Source organism: Sceloporus occidentalis, unplaced genomic scaffold, assembly GCF_023333645.1.
Source record: "Sceloporus occidentalis isolate IW3139 unplaced genomic scaffold, rSceOcc1.0.p SCAF_404, whole genome shotgun sequence".
Classification (NCBI taxonomy): domain Eukaryota; kingdom Metazoa; phylum Chordata; class Lepidosauria; order Squamata; family Phrynosomatidae; genus Sceloporus; species Sceloporus occidentalis.
The window spans coordinates 288,118-304,945 of record NW_028317384.1 but is presented as its reverse complement, the minus strand read 5'-3'; positions in this window follow the sequence as shown (position 1 = coordinate 304,945).

Genomic DNA, 16,828 nt, shown 5'->3' with positions numbered 1-16,828 from the left:
TTAATTTTTTTTGATGTCTTTTCCAATACAATATGTTACTAATCGTCTCGCAAAGAGCGACCTAAAAGAAATAATCCCACCTCACCTTTCCACACGGACCCCTGAGCGGTAAGAGCGTTTCTTTTTGTGATAATGTGATATAATGTAATATAATATTATGTGATATAATGTAATGTGATATAATGTAATGTGATATAATGTAATATAATATTATGTGATATAATGTAATATAATATTATGTGATATAATGTAATATAATATTATGTGATATAATGTAATGTGATATAATGTAATATAATATTATGTGATATAATGTAATATAATATTATGTGATATAATGTAATATAATATTATGTGATACAATGTAATGTGATATAATGTAATGTGATATAATGTAATGTGATATAATGTAATATAATATTATGTGATATAATGTAATGTGATATAATGTAATATAATATTATGTGATATAATGTAATATAATATTATGTGATATAATGTAATGTGATATAATGTAATGTGATATAATGTAATATAATATTATGTGATATAATGTAATGTGATATAATGTAATATAATATTATGTGATATAATATTATGTGATATAATGTAATGCGATATAATGTAATATAATATTATGTGATATAATATTATGTGATATAATGTAATGTGATATAATGTAATATAATATTATGTGATATAATGTAATATAATATTATGTGATATAATGTAATGTGATATAATGTAATGTGATATAATGTAATATAATATTATGTGATATAATGTAATATAATATTATGTGATATAATGTAATGTGATATAATGTAATGTGATATAATGTAATATAATATTATGTCATATAATATTATGTGATATAATGTAATGTGATATAATGTAATATAATATTATGTGATATAATGTAATGTGATATAATGTAATATAATATGATATAATAAAATGCACTATAATATAATGTCATATCATGTAATGTCATTTAATATATATCATATATAGTAACCATGATCATGTATATTAGGAAATCAGTCCCTTTAGGCCTTGGACAGTTGGCAGGCATGGTAAGGACATTGTATTTGCCCTGGCTAGTGCTGCTCCTTCATCTGCCAGATCAGAGCTTGTTATCTCCACAGGATTATTTAGATAAGGAGATCACTTCTTCTCCTGATCCCCCACCTTGTAGATTTTGCACAGGGAAGGGGAGGAGGGGGCAGTTGGGGGGGATGGGGTAATGAGGGCACAAGGGTTATTGCTGAGACCTCCAGACAGACAGTAGCAGCTTGTCCCCATCTCTTTGATCTCCCCAGGGAGGCCCTTTAATGCCCCGCACAGAGCACCGAACACTTGGTGGGTTAAAGCTGCTGTTCCACTTATACGTTATAACATTCATTGAACGCTCGCCACTACGTGAAGCAAAGACCCCTAACAGATCTGTCACTTTATTCTACCCTCTGACGGTTTAAAGGGGAACGCAAACTAAAAACGGTGTTACTTTTAATATGTTTTCTAAATATTCTGCTGTTTTCTATTTTCTTTTGTATCCAAATCATACATTTTATGTTACTAGAATCAGAAAAAATGAATACAATGTCTAAAGGCGGCTGCATATCAGCCGTTTGTATGACTCTCATATATATATATATATATTACTGTATACAGCGCTGGGGGGTTATATTACTGTATACAGCGCTGGGGGGTATATTACTGTATACAGCGCTGGGGGGTATATTACTGTATACAGTGCTGGGGGTTATTACTGTATACAGTGCTGGGGGGATTATATTACTGTATACAGCGCCGGGGTATATTACTGTATACAGCGCCGGGGTATATTACTGTATACAGTACATGATGGCCGCACGGACCGTTGTGCGCATGTTCACGCAGCTGGTGTTTTTTGCGGGGCTCACATGGTGTCATTGTATCCGTGTCGCTGCACATGTGACACCGTGTGGCCCCCCCGCTGTGAGCAGGGTAATTGTGAATCCTTTGTGTTTATTAGTGATCTCTCTCAACAGGTAACAAGGCCTGGCCGTGTTGACTCAGCTGCCCCCTGGGTATCGTGTTCCTGCCCCCTTCTGTGCTGTCCTGATAGATCTGTGGAACCTGCCCCTGCCCCTGTGTCCCCCGTCTGTGGCATTAAAGGTCACTGTACAGTTGCTGTTAGGAAGGATTCCAGACATCTATTTTTATTATCGCTTCTTTTTAATATTATTTCTCTAAACTGAGCTCATAAAGCAAAGGGTTCTATGAGTTCAACCCCAAATCTGCCACGCGCCGCGCATGTTCTGTACATTCTGTGCATAAGAAGGCCATGTCTACTAAGCAGTGTCAGTCACTGATACCTTTGGTGCAACACAAAATGCGCTGTATACAGTAATATAACCCCCAGCGCTGTATACAGTAATAACCCCCCAGCGCTGTATACAGTAATATAACCCCCAGCGCTGTATCCAGTAATATAACCCCCAGCGCTCTATACAGTAATAACCCCCAGCGCTGTATACAGTAATATAACCCCCAGCGCTGTATACAGTAATATAACCCCCAGCGCTGTATACAGTAATAACCCCCAGCGCTGTATACAGTAATATAACCCCCAGCGCTGTATACAGTAATATAACCCCCCAGCGCTGTATACAGTAATATAACCCCCAGCGCTGTATACAGTAATATAACCCCCCAGCGCTGTATACAGTAATATAACCCCCAGTGCTGTATACAGTAATATAACCCCAGCGCTGTATACAGTAATATAACCCCCAGCGCTGTATCCAGTAATATAACCCCCCAGCGCTGTATACAGTAATATAACCCCCAGCACTGTATACAGTAATATAACCCCCAGCGCTGTATACCGTATATATACCCCCCCAGCACTGTATCCAGTAATATAACCCCCCCAGCACTGTATCCTGTAATATAACCCCCAGTGCTGTATACAGTAATATACCCCCCCCAGCACTGTATCCTGTAATATAACCCCCAGCGCTGTATCCTGTAATATAACCCCCAGCGCTTTATACAGTAATATAACCCCCCAGCGCTGTATACAGTAATATAACCCCCAGTGCTGTATACAGTAATATAACCCCCCAGCGCTGTATACAGTAATATAACCCCCCAGAGCTGTATACAGTAATATAACCCCCAGAGCTGTATACAGTAATATAACCCCCCAGCGCTGTATACAGTAATATAACCCCCCCCAGCGCTGTATACAGTAATATAACCCCCGGCGCTGTATACAGTAATATAACCCCCAGCACTGTATACAGTAATATAACCCCCAGCGCTGTATACAGTAATAACCCCCCAGCGCTGTATACAGTAATATAACCCCCCCAGCGCTGTATACAGTAATATAACCCCCAGCGCTGTATACAGTAATATAACCCCCAGCGCTGTATCCAGTAATATAACCCCCAGCGCTGTATCCAGTAATATAACCCCCAGCGCTGTATACAGTAATATAACCCCCCCAGCGCTGTATACAGTAATATAACCCCCGGCGCTGTATACAGTAATATAACCCCCGGCGCTGTATACAGTAATATAACCCCCAGCGCTGTATCCAGTAATATAACCCCCAGCGCTCTATACAGTAATAACCCCCAGCGCTGTATACAGTAATATAACCCCCAGCGCTGTATACAGTAATATAACCCCCAGCGCTGTATACAGTAATAACCCCCAGCGCTGTATACAGTAATATAACCCCCAGCGCTGTATACAGTAATATAACCCCCCAGCGCTGTATACAGTAATATAACCCCCAGCGCTGTATACAGTAATATAACCCCCCAGCGCTGTGTACAGTAATATAACCCCCAGTGCTGTATACAGTAATATAACCCCAGCGCTGTATACAGTAATATAACCCCCAGCGCTGTATACAGTAATATAACCCCCAGCGCTGTATCCAGTAATATAACCCCCCAGCGCTGTATACAGTAATATAACCCCCAGCACTGTATACAGTAATATAACCCCCAGCGCTGTATACCGTATATATACCCCCCAGCACTGTATCCAGTAATATAACCCCCCCAGCACTGTATCCTGTAATATAACCCCCCCCAGCACTGTATCCTGTAATATAACCCCCAGCGCTGTATACAGTAATATAACCCCCCAGCGCTGTATACAGTAATATAACCCCCAGTGCTGTATACAGTAATATAACCCCCCAGAGCTGTATACAGTAATATAACCCCCAGAGCTGTATACAGTAATATAACCCCCCAGCGCTGTATACAGTAATATAACCCCCCCCCCCAGCGCTGTATACAGTAATATAACCCCCGGCGCTGTATACAGTAATATAACCCCCAGCGCTGTATCCAGTAATATAACCCCCAGCGCTGTATACAGTAATATAACCCCCCCAGCGCTGTATACAGTAATATAACCCCCAGCGCTGTATCCAGTAATATAACCCCCCAGCGCTGTATACAGTAATATAACCCCCAGCGCTGTATCCAGTAATATAACCCCCAGCGCTGTATACAGTAATATAACCCCCCCAAGGGGCTCCAAGATCACCAATTGTTCATGATGTCTGACCCATAGAGCTTGCGTTCCGTAGGATGTGAAATACAACCAGGGGTTAAAGAACAGCCGCTGTTATTGATCGTCTGCAAATACCCCCTACATGAGATGGGTAACTACAGGGTGGCCTGAAGCTGAGGATGATAGGAGTTTGCCTTTGCCCTTGCGGCAGAGCGACATCAGCGTTCTATAAATTGTTAATAAAAGGGAAACGTAAACTAAATGTTTTCAAAATATGAATTCTAAACCCAAAAATCCCTGAAAATGAACCTGACTGTGAGACTTGCCCCCAGGGGGTGGGAGAATTGCCCCAGGCCAGAGGAGGGGTACCTGGCTAGCTGTGTGTTGAGCTCCCTGTTTGCCCATTTCCTGCACAGACAATGCTTCAAAGGCTTGGGGGTGGGGGGCATTATTATTGGGCTATCCTGCCCCCCCTGTGGAGCGGAGTACAGGGGCAATAGAACCTTCTAATGTGTCTGGGGGGCCATCATTTCCCTTATTTACCCCGGACCTCTCTCTCCTCACATGTTATGTCTTTCGGACCCAGTGGCGACGAGGAATGGAATTGCCCCTTAGAGGGGAGGTATTTGGTTAATTGGTAAATTTAGTGTCATTCCATTTTTTTCCTGCGGCACAGAAAGGGTTAAAATGATTCACAGCTAATTTACTAACCAAGCTTTAGAGGTTCAATATTTTTGAAAGTTCAGCAAAATCTGACATTTTTTCCCAGTCGCTGCTGCCCTTAATGCCCCCAGAAGGCTGTTTCTGGTGCCATGCGGGCCGTGCTGCCTATTAGCCGGGGCTCTCCCTCTGTTTGGGGGCATTGATGGCGCAGAGAAGGCACAGGCAGGCCATCGGGGGTTGGGATGGCATTGATAAGCTGCTTGAGGGCAAAGGTGGCACACGCAAGTTGTTTGGGGACAAAGATGGCACTGCGGGACATGTTGCTTGGTGATGTTGGGGGCCCTGGGGCAATTCTTTTTAGTAACGCTCCCGGTGCTCTAAGCCGCGCATGGAGTTTCAAACACTGTGAGGCTAAAGAGCAGGATAATAATAAAAACAGATGCCAGACGCTCTCTCCTGGCTGCTGTCTCTTTTGTGACATCCTCATTCCCTAGTAAACAGTTTATGTGCCCCCCGCTCCCCCAGGTGTCGGAATCACATCGTCCCGGGGCCTCCATCTTTAACCCATTTCATGTGAGGAGGGCGGCAGATTCCTGCAGCATGACGCGGGTCTCCGGCGGAGGCGTGTTTGGGGCGGCAGTCGCGCATGGAAGTGATTACCTCACCCACGTGACGGGGATCTCACTGACAGCGAGGGCTGGGGCCCTGTGGGAATGTCAGCGTGTCAGCAACCTGGGCGCTGGAAGGGTTAATTCCAACACGCAAACCTCAGCAAAAATACCGCTCGGTTTTTTTGTTTCCCCCAGTTGCAGTTTTTGCCCCCATAATATTCTGTTTTCAGGCAGCTGCATATCAGCCGTTTGTATGATTCTCGCTTTGTTATCTGACCCCCGATCTACTAAACACCCCGACTCCTTATCAGACTGCCTGTGGGGGGGGGGGCGACAATAGAATGGCTCAGTCTTAATTACCCAGCCAGACTCTCTGACTAACGAAAGTCTATGGAGGAACGGACTTCATTAGCATCGCCGTAAAGCGTCAGCTCAGTGCGGTGTTTGAGCCGGGAAAGACCCCCAAAATATCACCTGACTGACGTTTCTGGAAAAGTTTAGTAGAGTCTAAATTTCACAAAAAGTAGCAGATTTATAAACCTCCCAGAGCTGATGGGGGAGGGGGGAGAGAAAGAGAAGGGGGAGAGACGTTTAAATCCATAAAGGGATAAAGGACGGGAGGGAATTTATTTCAAAGGAGGAGAAAAATTACAACAAGAGAGCGGAATCCAACGCTAGAGAGTCAGAGACTCTCAGAGTGGTAGATAAGTAGAACAGCCTCCCAGCAGAAGTGGAGTCAATCAGTCATTGGTCTCATCTTAGATCCAGGAGCCATAAAGACATGCATGTTTACATTCTTACTCTGTATTAGCAGCATCTACCACTTCTGCTGGGAGGCTGCTCCACCTATCTACCCCCCTCTCAGGACGTTACATTATACGCAGGGTATCTATAAGTAAATAAACTGAAACTTTTCAATTAAATGTTCTGAAAACCTCTGTTTATTTAGAGACTGGGGGGGGGCAGATGATGCAAAAATGAAGATCCAGGAGACGTCTGCCCCGGGGGTGGGGGTGGGGGGGGCATGCGCAGGAACGACCGGATCCAATCCCTGCCAACAATTACCTACTGATGTGGTTTTACTAACGCAACCAGGTAATGAAACCACATCCCCCGGCCCCCCCGGCCCTCCGTACCGCTCCCAAAATAATAACAATAAGATGGGGGGGGTATCAGCCCCTCCGCGCCCCGCGGGGCAGATTTGTCATCCGCCCCATTATTTCATTCACAGCCAAAAAACACAATCTCTTCACCTTCATTCATCCGCCTTCACCTGGGGCTACAACTCTCATCACTCCCGGCAGGATAAGGGGCATTGTTGTCCGGTGGTAGGTGTATGACTGAGGGATTCTGGGAGTTATCTGCCGGGTGGCGGATCCACAGGGGGCTTTTTACAGAGTCGATATGATTTGGTGCGATTTTTCTTCCTGCTGTTACAGAAATCGCAGGGACTTGGCCCAAATTCTACCCCCAATTAGAGGAGTTTGGAGCGAATCCTGACCCAGAGCAGAGAGGGGACCTCCACTCGCCCATCACTCAGCTCGGATCCCTCCACTCGCCCGTCACTCAGCTCGGATCCCTCCACTCGCCCATCACTCAGCTTGGATCCCTCCACTCGCCCGTCACTCAGCTCGGATCCCTCCACTCGCCCATCACTCAGCTCGGATCCCTCCACTCGCCCGTCACTCAGCTCGGATCCCTCCACTCGCCCATCACTCAGCTTGGATCCCTCCACTCGCCCGTCACTCAGCTCGGATCCCTCCACTCGCCCGTCACTCAGCTTGGATCCCTCCACTCGCCCGTCACATGCCGAGTTACATCTCCGCCCAGACTCCGCTCTACACGGAGTTCAGTCCCGAAATTCCAATGACGGCCGTCTGGATGGAGCTTGGAGTTTATCTTTACAAATGCGGCTCCTCTTCATACTTAAAGCCATTGAGCCCTCCTCATCTCCCCTCACCTCCCCTCACCTCTCCTCTCCTCTCCTCTCCTCACCTCACCTCCCCTCACCTCTCCCCATCTCCCCTCTCCTCTCCTCACCTCTCCTCTCCTCACCTCCCCTCACCTCTCCTCTCCTCACCTCCCCTCCTCTCACCTCTCCTCTCCTCACCTCCCCTCACCTATCCCCACCTCCCCTCATCTCCCCTCACCTCCCCTCCTCTCCCCTCTCCTCACCCAGAACCCACAGGCAGATCGGCCCCATCCGGCCCCTGTCTAGTCGCCCGTTTCTCCTGCTGTAAAGATTCAAACCTTAATCAGTGGTTGGTCTCGTCTTAGATTCAGGAGCCGTATGTCTATCCCATGCATGTTTAATACCCTCACTGTATTACCCTCTACCACTTCTGCTGGGAGGCTGTTCCACTTATCTACCACCCTCTCAGTAAAGTGTTTAATTAATTATGTGGATTGCTGGTGACGTCTGCCGGTAACTCGGTCTCTCTGATGCCCCCCCGGCTCTCAGGCGCAAACGTGTTTTACGAGGTGATTTTACTGCCGGAGCCCAGAAGATGAAACATTAAAATTCCTTGTAAAATGAGCTCATCCTGCAGATAATTACACGGAGGGCATCGCTTCTCGCCCGCGGGGCTCGCACTCTCTGAGCAGTCTCTACACACTCTCTGCGCTCTCTCTACACTCTTTCTGAACACTCTCCGCACACTCTCTCCGCGCTCTCTCTCTCAGAACCGGACCGGCTGAACTCTTCTTATTCTCATTTAATGTTCTTTAAAACAAAAATAATTGTAGGCGGGGCATTTGATGCAAATTTCCCTTTATTTCCCACGATCCCACGGTGCAGATGGTATCGGAATCCTGATGTCAGCAGGAAGTTGCAGCCGGCAACTTTTCCGGTAATTTTGTGGGTTTTTCAGCCATTTTGAATCAGGAAACATTTTTTATCCCCCCCCAGGTAACAGGGGAATGGTAACTACCCCGTCGCCCCAGAGACCGTAAAATCCACAATGGCTTCAATTTGCAGGTTACGCTGAGGGCCGTAAACGCTTCCTCCTTCCGCTCCCCTCACTTTAGTGCCCCTGTTGCCCCTCCGGGCGTCCCCTCCGGGGCGGATTCCTCCGGCCTCACAAGGTGGACTCAAAGCAGACGTAATAGCCCCTCAGGTGCCGCACCGAGCCCCCCCTCCCCCACCGGCTCCTTGGCTTTGAAGCTGAACCATCAAAGGACCCGAGGAAGGATCCGGACGGGATGTTGGGAGAGTTTCCTGTTTCGATGTCATTAATATAAAAGCCCCTGGCCGGGGCAGGAGGTTGTTTGCTGACACTTGCCTGAGAAATTGTCCCAGGTGTCACTTTTCGAGGGTCTGACAATGGAAGTGAGACGTGTTTCATTGGGGAGGAATAACAATGAAACCTCACAGCAAATAAAGCCGGTGCAGACGTTTGCTGAATCTGCCGCTCAGCAAGAAACCCCCCAGGGAAAAATCATCGGGGCCCAGGGGGGGGGGTAGTAGCTCGGGGGTCAGATAACAGAGCAAGAATCATACAAATGGCTGAAAACATTATATTTTGGGGCAAAAAAACTAGAACCGGGGAGGAAAAGTGGGACGCAGGGATCTGAGGTTCAGAGAGGGACTGGTGAAGCTAAACAGGGACACTTGGGAGGAATGTCACGCCCCTGTTACCCCAGCGATCACCGTGGGGGTCCGGGGCACCCCGGCTGTGTCCGTAATCCTCGCAGAGAGCGGCGTGAGACTTGTAGTCGGCAAACTCTCAGGTTTCCCCCCAAAACGACCAATTTTCTCCCAGTTATTGAGCAGTTTGCAGGCGGGGGGGGGGGGGTTGTACTCCGTTACTGTATATGAGAGAACAGCGGGTGATACAGGAATAATCTATGAGCAGAAACACAATATAGTGCCGGCCGGGGGGCTTCAAACGACCCCCCCCCCGCCCGGCAACATCTGTCCGCCAGCCGGCCAAGAGCCTCGCGGGGAATACGATCCTCTCTGCTAACGGCCCCCCAATAATCAGCCCCCCAATACCCGGCCGGGGGTCCGCATCGCCGCCTAACCCACTCATCCCAGCCGGTGTATGGAGACGGGAAACGCCGCGCTCGGGGGGGGGGTCGGGTTATCGGGCGTCTGGCGGTTTCTCCCCGTTACCGGCCATCCCGGGACTCTCGCCCTCTACGGAAAATTGTAGATTGTAAGCTTGCAAGTCGAGCCTCTCCACCGAATCGGTTTGTCTGTCAGTTCTCGTCTTGTCAGATCCCTTGAATTTATGAATTGTATTAAGTGCTGCGTAAACTGTTGGCGCCAAATAAATAAAAGATAATAATAACAATAATTACTGGTGTATAATGTTACGGCTTCTGCCACCTCTGATGGGAGGCTCTTCCGCTCCTCTACCACCCTCTCAGTAAAGCCAAACTTCCTGATATTCAGAAATAGTCATTGTTTCCAATAATGTAACATTAAGGCCTTTTTGCAATTTTTTTTCCAGCTTTGACACACTTTTTCATGACTGTTTCATTTTTGGGTGGATATTATGAGATTTAGGTAAACGGTGAAGGAGCATCAGAGGAGGAGAGAGGGGCATCAGGGGGGAGAGAGGGGCATCAGGGGGGAGAGAGGGGCATTGGAGGAGGAGGGAGGGGCATCGGAAGAGGAGAGAGGGGCATTAGGAGGGGGAGAGGGGGATGATCAGGGGGGGGAGGGGGGATGATCGGGGGGGGGGGGGGGGGGATGGGCACAGGGATTTGTACCGGGTTTAAAGTGAAAAATCATCGTGAAATAAATGAAATCCTCCTCGGCTGTAACATAACAGCCCCCCCCGTACTCAGCCGGGGGGGGGGGTTATTCCACGCGGGGCCCTTCCCTCTGTATACATTTACTCGTAAACACACGCCGCCCTCTCTCCATATGTACACAGAGTATAGAGAACGCGCAGCCCCCTCCGCCACGTAGCCCCCTCCGCCCCGCGTCACGCCAGCCAGTCCTGTTTATTCTCATCGTTATTTATAATAAATATACACGCCAAGTCACTCGCCACCCGCGCTCTCAGTCCTGATTCCGCATCATAAATGTTCAGTGAGTACAGCCCAGGTTGGGATTCCATTACTAGATTTTGTCATTAATTATTAGTGAAGTAATTAATACCCAGTAATTAGTCATTTAAAGCTGCTGTCCCAGCTACTCATTATTATTATTATTATTATTATTATTATTATTATTTAATCTGGTAAAAATTTCTCTCATTCATAATTTTTCCCAGGAACACTTACTTAAAAATTTACTTAAAAACCCTCTGTCCTCTAAGAAGGGGTTAAATAATAATAATAATAATACAATAATAATAACAATAGTAATAATGAAATGAATAATGATAATAATAATAATATACGTTATCAGATAGCGGGCGGCTCACATGGCTCTGGAAGACGCGTTGTAGCTCCCCCTGGAGGTTGAATTTTGCTGCACAAGAAAAATACCCCGGCACCCTGCTGCCCCCATCGCTGCCCCCATCGCTGGGCTGTACCCCTACTTCCTGATAAAGTTGTCCCCCCGCGCCGGGGGTTCTAATAAACGTGACGCCGCTCCCTGCATTCGCTCCGAACTCCCGAACGCGATGATCTGATACATTTTTGGAATGTTGGCCGAGAGCCATTTGGCGGTTATTGCCCTAAATCTCCACATGTGGCCCCTCTGCGCCCCCCCCCCGTCAGCCCCAATTCTGATGCGCCATTACTACACGGCGGTCTCGGTGGCGGCCGTCGCTCTCATGAAGCTTAATGTTTCTGTCAGGCCCTGCAGCTGCTTCCTCCGCGGCCCCTGACGGCCCCCGCATACTACGCATAAAATACAACATGGCAGCCGGCGGCGCACGTGGGAGAACCGACAACCAAAGCTGCGAAGAAACAAAATATCCTTCCAAACCTAACCAACGTTCACCATCACGGAGACCCCGTAACCCGACATGTCCGTGACACACGCCACGCTTCCGTGTCACCAGGAAGGATATTTCCTCCCCACGCAGACGTACGAGGAGCCAAAAAGTGTCCCCCGACTAACAACAGCCTCCGTCGGGCCGGCAGGAGGAACGTCTCATGGAAGGGAGTGAACGCTTTCCAGGTTCTGATTTCCCATTGAGATGTTATGGCCGCTCTCCCCGGTTGCCTAGCGACCGCCGCGCATGTTTCGCTGCCGTACACCGGCCATTGTCCTGATGAAGCGTCCATTTCCCGGCGAGATTCCGGCGAGAAAACCCTTTTTTCCTAAAACCTTCAGTCTGCCAACCGCCCCCCCCCCCCACGCCTCAGGGATTCTGCAAAAATATTTTTTTCTCGAAAGAATAAAGGTATAAAAAGCCAAATCCCATTAGGCACAGCCGATGCCGACGCGCGGGTTACTATATGCCAAAGGAAGCCTTCGTACTGCAATGACATCACAAGTCACGGATATACGCCGCGTGTGACATCATCGTCGCTCTTGGCTCGCTGCGTATTTGAGTCAAATGAAAGAATTTGGACGGAAATAACGAAGGGTTTATTTCTTACAGACTTCATACTTTATTAAGAGACGCTTTGAGTGATGGGAGTTCTCCTTTCTCGTTGGGACCGGTTTCTATGACGACATGTGGATGGAGGCTGAGAGTTTCTGCGTGACGGGCGAGGGGGCTTCATACAATCAGCGAAGGACCCTGCATAAAAACAGATGAAGGTCCAACGGCCCTCATAACACGGAGCAGAGAGACCCCGAGATCTCCGCAGCCAATCAGAGGCGGCTCCTTCTGGCCCGACGTCCCCCAAACTCCATGGTCCTGACGAGGAACATTCCTCGGGGCCAGGCGGACCCCCGGTGAAGATAAATGTTACAAACAGGACGTTGCCCACCCATTCGCGGCCGTAAATATTTCACCTTCTGGGAACCTCCTTCCCGTCGGGGGAATTTCTGTGTAAATGCAGGAATTCCTTCGCTTTCTGGCACATATATTTCTGCAACGAGGCCATTTATTTTCTTTATGTGCCAGATCCTCGGGGCGGCCGCCGATGATTTGCTCACTTGTTTGTCTCTAAACCTTTACGGCCAGATCTCCAGACACCGCCGGCCGCCCATTAATAACACCGCCGGATGCTGTGCATTAACCTCACTGCTCCTATACAGCAACAAAGTCACAAAGGGTTAATAAGATAAAAACATTTCGTATACAGTAATATAACCCCCAGCGCTGTATACAGTAATATAACCCCAGCGCTGTATACAGTAATATAACCCCAGCGCTGTATACAGTAATATAACCCCCAGCGCTGTATACAGTAATATAACCCCCAGCACTGTATACAGTAATATAACCCCCAGCGCTGTATACAGTAATATAACCCCAGCGCTGTATACAGTAATATAACCCCCAGCGCTGTATACAGTAATATAACCCCCAGCGCTGTATAGAGTAATATAACCCCCAGCACTGTATACAGTAATATAACCCCAGCGCTGTATACAGTAATATAACCCCAGCGCTGTATACAGTAATATAACCCCCAGCGCTGTATACAGTAATATAACCCCCAGCGCTGTATACAGTAATATAACCCCCAGCACTGTATACAGTAATATAACCCCAGCGCTGTATACAGTAATATAACCCCCCAGCGCTGTATACAGTAATATAACCCCCAGCGCTGTATACAGTAATATAACCCCTCAGCGCTGTATACAGTAATATAACCCCCTAGCGCTGTATGCAGTAATATAACCCCCAGCGCTGTATACAGTAATATAACCCCCCCAGTGCTGTATGCAGTAATATAACCCCCAGCACTGTATACAGTAATATAAACCCCAGCACTGTATACAGTAATATAAACCCCAGCACTGTATACAGTAATATAAACCCCAGCGCTGTATACAGTAATAACAGTAAAACACCACACTGAGCTGATGCTTTATGGCGATGCTAATGAAGTCCGTTCCTCCATAGACTGCCATTAGTCAGAGAGTCCAACTGGGCGATGAAGACTGAGCCATTCTTTTGTTTCCCACAGGCAGTATAAGGGTCTTAGTAAATCGTCATGACCTCCCGCACGGTGATTGAAGGATTGGCCAAATTCAGACTCCCTGGTACGGAAGAGGTTAATGTTGCATTAGATGCATCCTGTAAAATATAAAAAAACCCTCTAGATTGTCAGCCTGCGAGCCGAGCTCTCTTCCCCTAATGTATCAAGTCGTCTTAGTCTGCCGGCTGTAGTTCTGTCAGACTCTTTGAATGGAAGGAATTATTGGCGAAATATAAATAAAAGGTAATATTATTATTATTATTATTATTAATGCCCCCCTCCCCCCCCGGGACACCTGGAGATCTGGACGTTGGTCTCTCGAATGGTTTATCCGGCTGGGAATTTCTTGTCTAAATAAAGTCTGCGGCTTTTATACAGCATTAAATCTTCAGCGCTTAGTAAATACGGCCTTCCTTCTGCCCCTTCTGGGTGATCTACCCCCCCCACTGACTCAGTGCTACCCAACGAGGTTCATATCCAGGGGTATCCATCTATCTATCCATCTATCTATCCGTCTATCTATCTATCCATCTATCTATCTATCATCTATCCATCTATCTATCTATCATCTATCTATCATCTATCCATCTATCCATCTATCTATCTATCTATCTATCTATCTATCTATCTATCTATCCATCTATCTATCTATCTATCTATCCATCCATCCATCTATCATCTATCCATCTATCTATCTATCTATCTATCTATCTATCCATCTATCTATCTATCCATCTATCCATCTATCTATCTATCTATCTATCTATCTATCATCTATCCATCTATCTATCTATCTATCTATCTATCATCTATCCATCTATCCATCTATCTATCTATCTATCTATCCATCTATCTATCTATCTATCTATCCATCCATCCATCTATCATCTATCCATCTATCTATCTATCTATCTATCTATCTATCTATCTATCCATCCATCTATCTATCTATCTATCTATCTATCTATCCATCCGTCTATCTATCTATCTATCCGTCTATAAATAAAGATATAGATTTTTGGAGGTTGCGTCGTTGGGAAGACATTAAACTGATTTGTTTTCAGAAACGTATATAAGTGGGGGTTTTACTTGAATAAACCCCCGGGGGGGTGAGGGGCTCTCCTGGCGCTGACACTGCACCCCGTGTTCAGGCTCCGGGAACTTTGCCTTTTGCTCTTCTTTCCAGAATATTTTGGGAACGACGCGATGTCAGCGGCCCCCGGGCTTCGCTCCGTGAGAGACGGTCAGGTGCGGAGGGGATGAGAGACGAGTGCGACGGGGCGAGAGATCGCGAGGATGATGAGATCCACGAGAGATGAAGGACAGACATCTGCGTCCGCCAGCTGCGCTCACATTCCTCGCCGATGATGTCTGTCCGTCTGTCCAGCGCTCGCTCCAGGGGATTAACCTCTTTCTAGCGCATGGGCTCTGAAATGGGCTGTCGGACCTGGATCAGGGGGCTCGCCATGTTCTGGGGTATTCTGATGCCCCCCCCCAGATTGCCCTTTCTCCTCCCCCGATGCCCCTCGCCCCCCCAATGCCCCTCTTTTCTAGGAGGTCAGAATGTTTGCTGGGTATGAGGGGATCGCAGGGTTCTACGGCCCTAAAAGCCCCGATAATGTGTATAGAAACAGCAGGAAACGGCTTTATAAATTAAACGGGGGAAATAAACCCCATTATTCTTCTAATAAATGCCCCGACAAATACCCAGCAGTAATGCCCTTAAACTAAAGTGCCCCTCGTTGGCCATTTAAACCATCCCCTAAAGCGCGTCGGGTACTGAAATCCCCCAAAGTTTTGTATTCGAGGGCCCCGGACTCTGAGGACCGGACGCGGCGTTTGCCCCGGGGCAGCTGCTTCCCAATCAAATGCTTTGTAAGTCTACAACTAGCCCAAGATTTGCCCCACGTAACAGTCCGGTGACTCCCCCCAGTTGATAAACAATTAAGCCGAGCTGCTTTTCCCTGGGTAACCGGCGCATAGCTGGCAACGGCTGGACGGCCGGTCCCGGTTACCGGAACTCCGCATTACTCCGGGCCGCTCTATCACCGCTGGGTCACGTAACTTTCACAATCCTGCCATCCTCCCTCCCCGAGAGTCAGTCCAGCCCGAGGGGCAATCTCTCTCAGCGGAAGTTGAGATGGGAGGCAGCCTGTGGCAGAGCCAGCGTAATCCAATCGGTTTACCGTATTATAGTCTGTAAGGAGCAGGGCTTGGAGGCCCCAGATCTGAATTCTTCTTCTCATTTCCTTGTTATTCGGAAACAGATACACTGTATCTACACCGTATGACATCATAACTTCAACCAGCTGCAGATCGCTCTCAGCCAATCGGGCTAACAAAATAGCAACTTGTGGGGCAACTCCGGCTCCCGGCGCCCCCTGCTGACTGACTGGGTAATAGCAGGAGACCATTCTAACTCTTCCCAGGAGATCGGCCCCATCCGGCCCCCGTCTAGTCGCCCGTTTCTCCTGCTGTAAAGACTCAAACCCTAATCAGTCGTTGGTCTCGTCTTAGATTCAGGAGCCGTATGTCTATCCCATGCATGTTTAATACCTCACTGTATTACCCTCTACCACCTCTGCTGGGCGGCTGCTACTCTTAGTTAAATGAACGAGGAGACAGAAGTAACGTCTCTTAACGTAAAAAAAAAAAATATATAGAAAGCAGGTTATTGTGATAAAAAAGGACAAATGATTCGGGAATAACCTAGAAGCGGAAGCGCTTTACTACCATGAAAGGTTATCCTTTATTTAACCCTTTCAGGGCAGGGTCCAGGGGCAGCCCGATAAATTAACCCCGTAAAGAACGACAGACACAGGTTTTGTACATATAAAAAGAGTCTTTAAAACATGACATTTCTCGTTCATGTTGCGTACAAAGGAGTGCCGAGTATCGGCGGCCGTGGGAGGCGGGTCTTTACAATTGTGCTTTACCTTTTAAAAAATAAAACCCGCCCCTTTATGCAAATAACGTGCCAGGAATCCAGTGTGAGTATTTTGTGCAAACGCAGCAGAAGC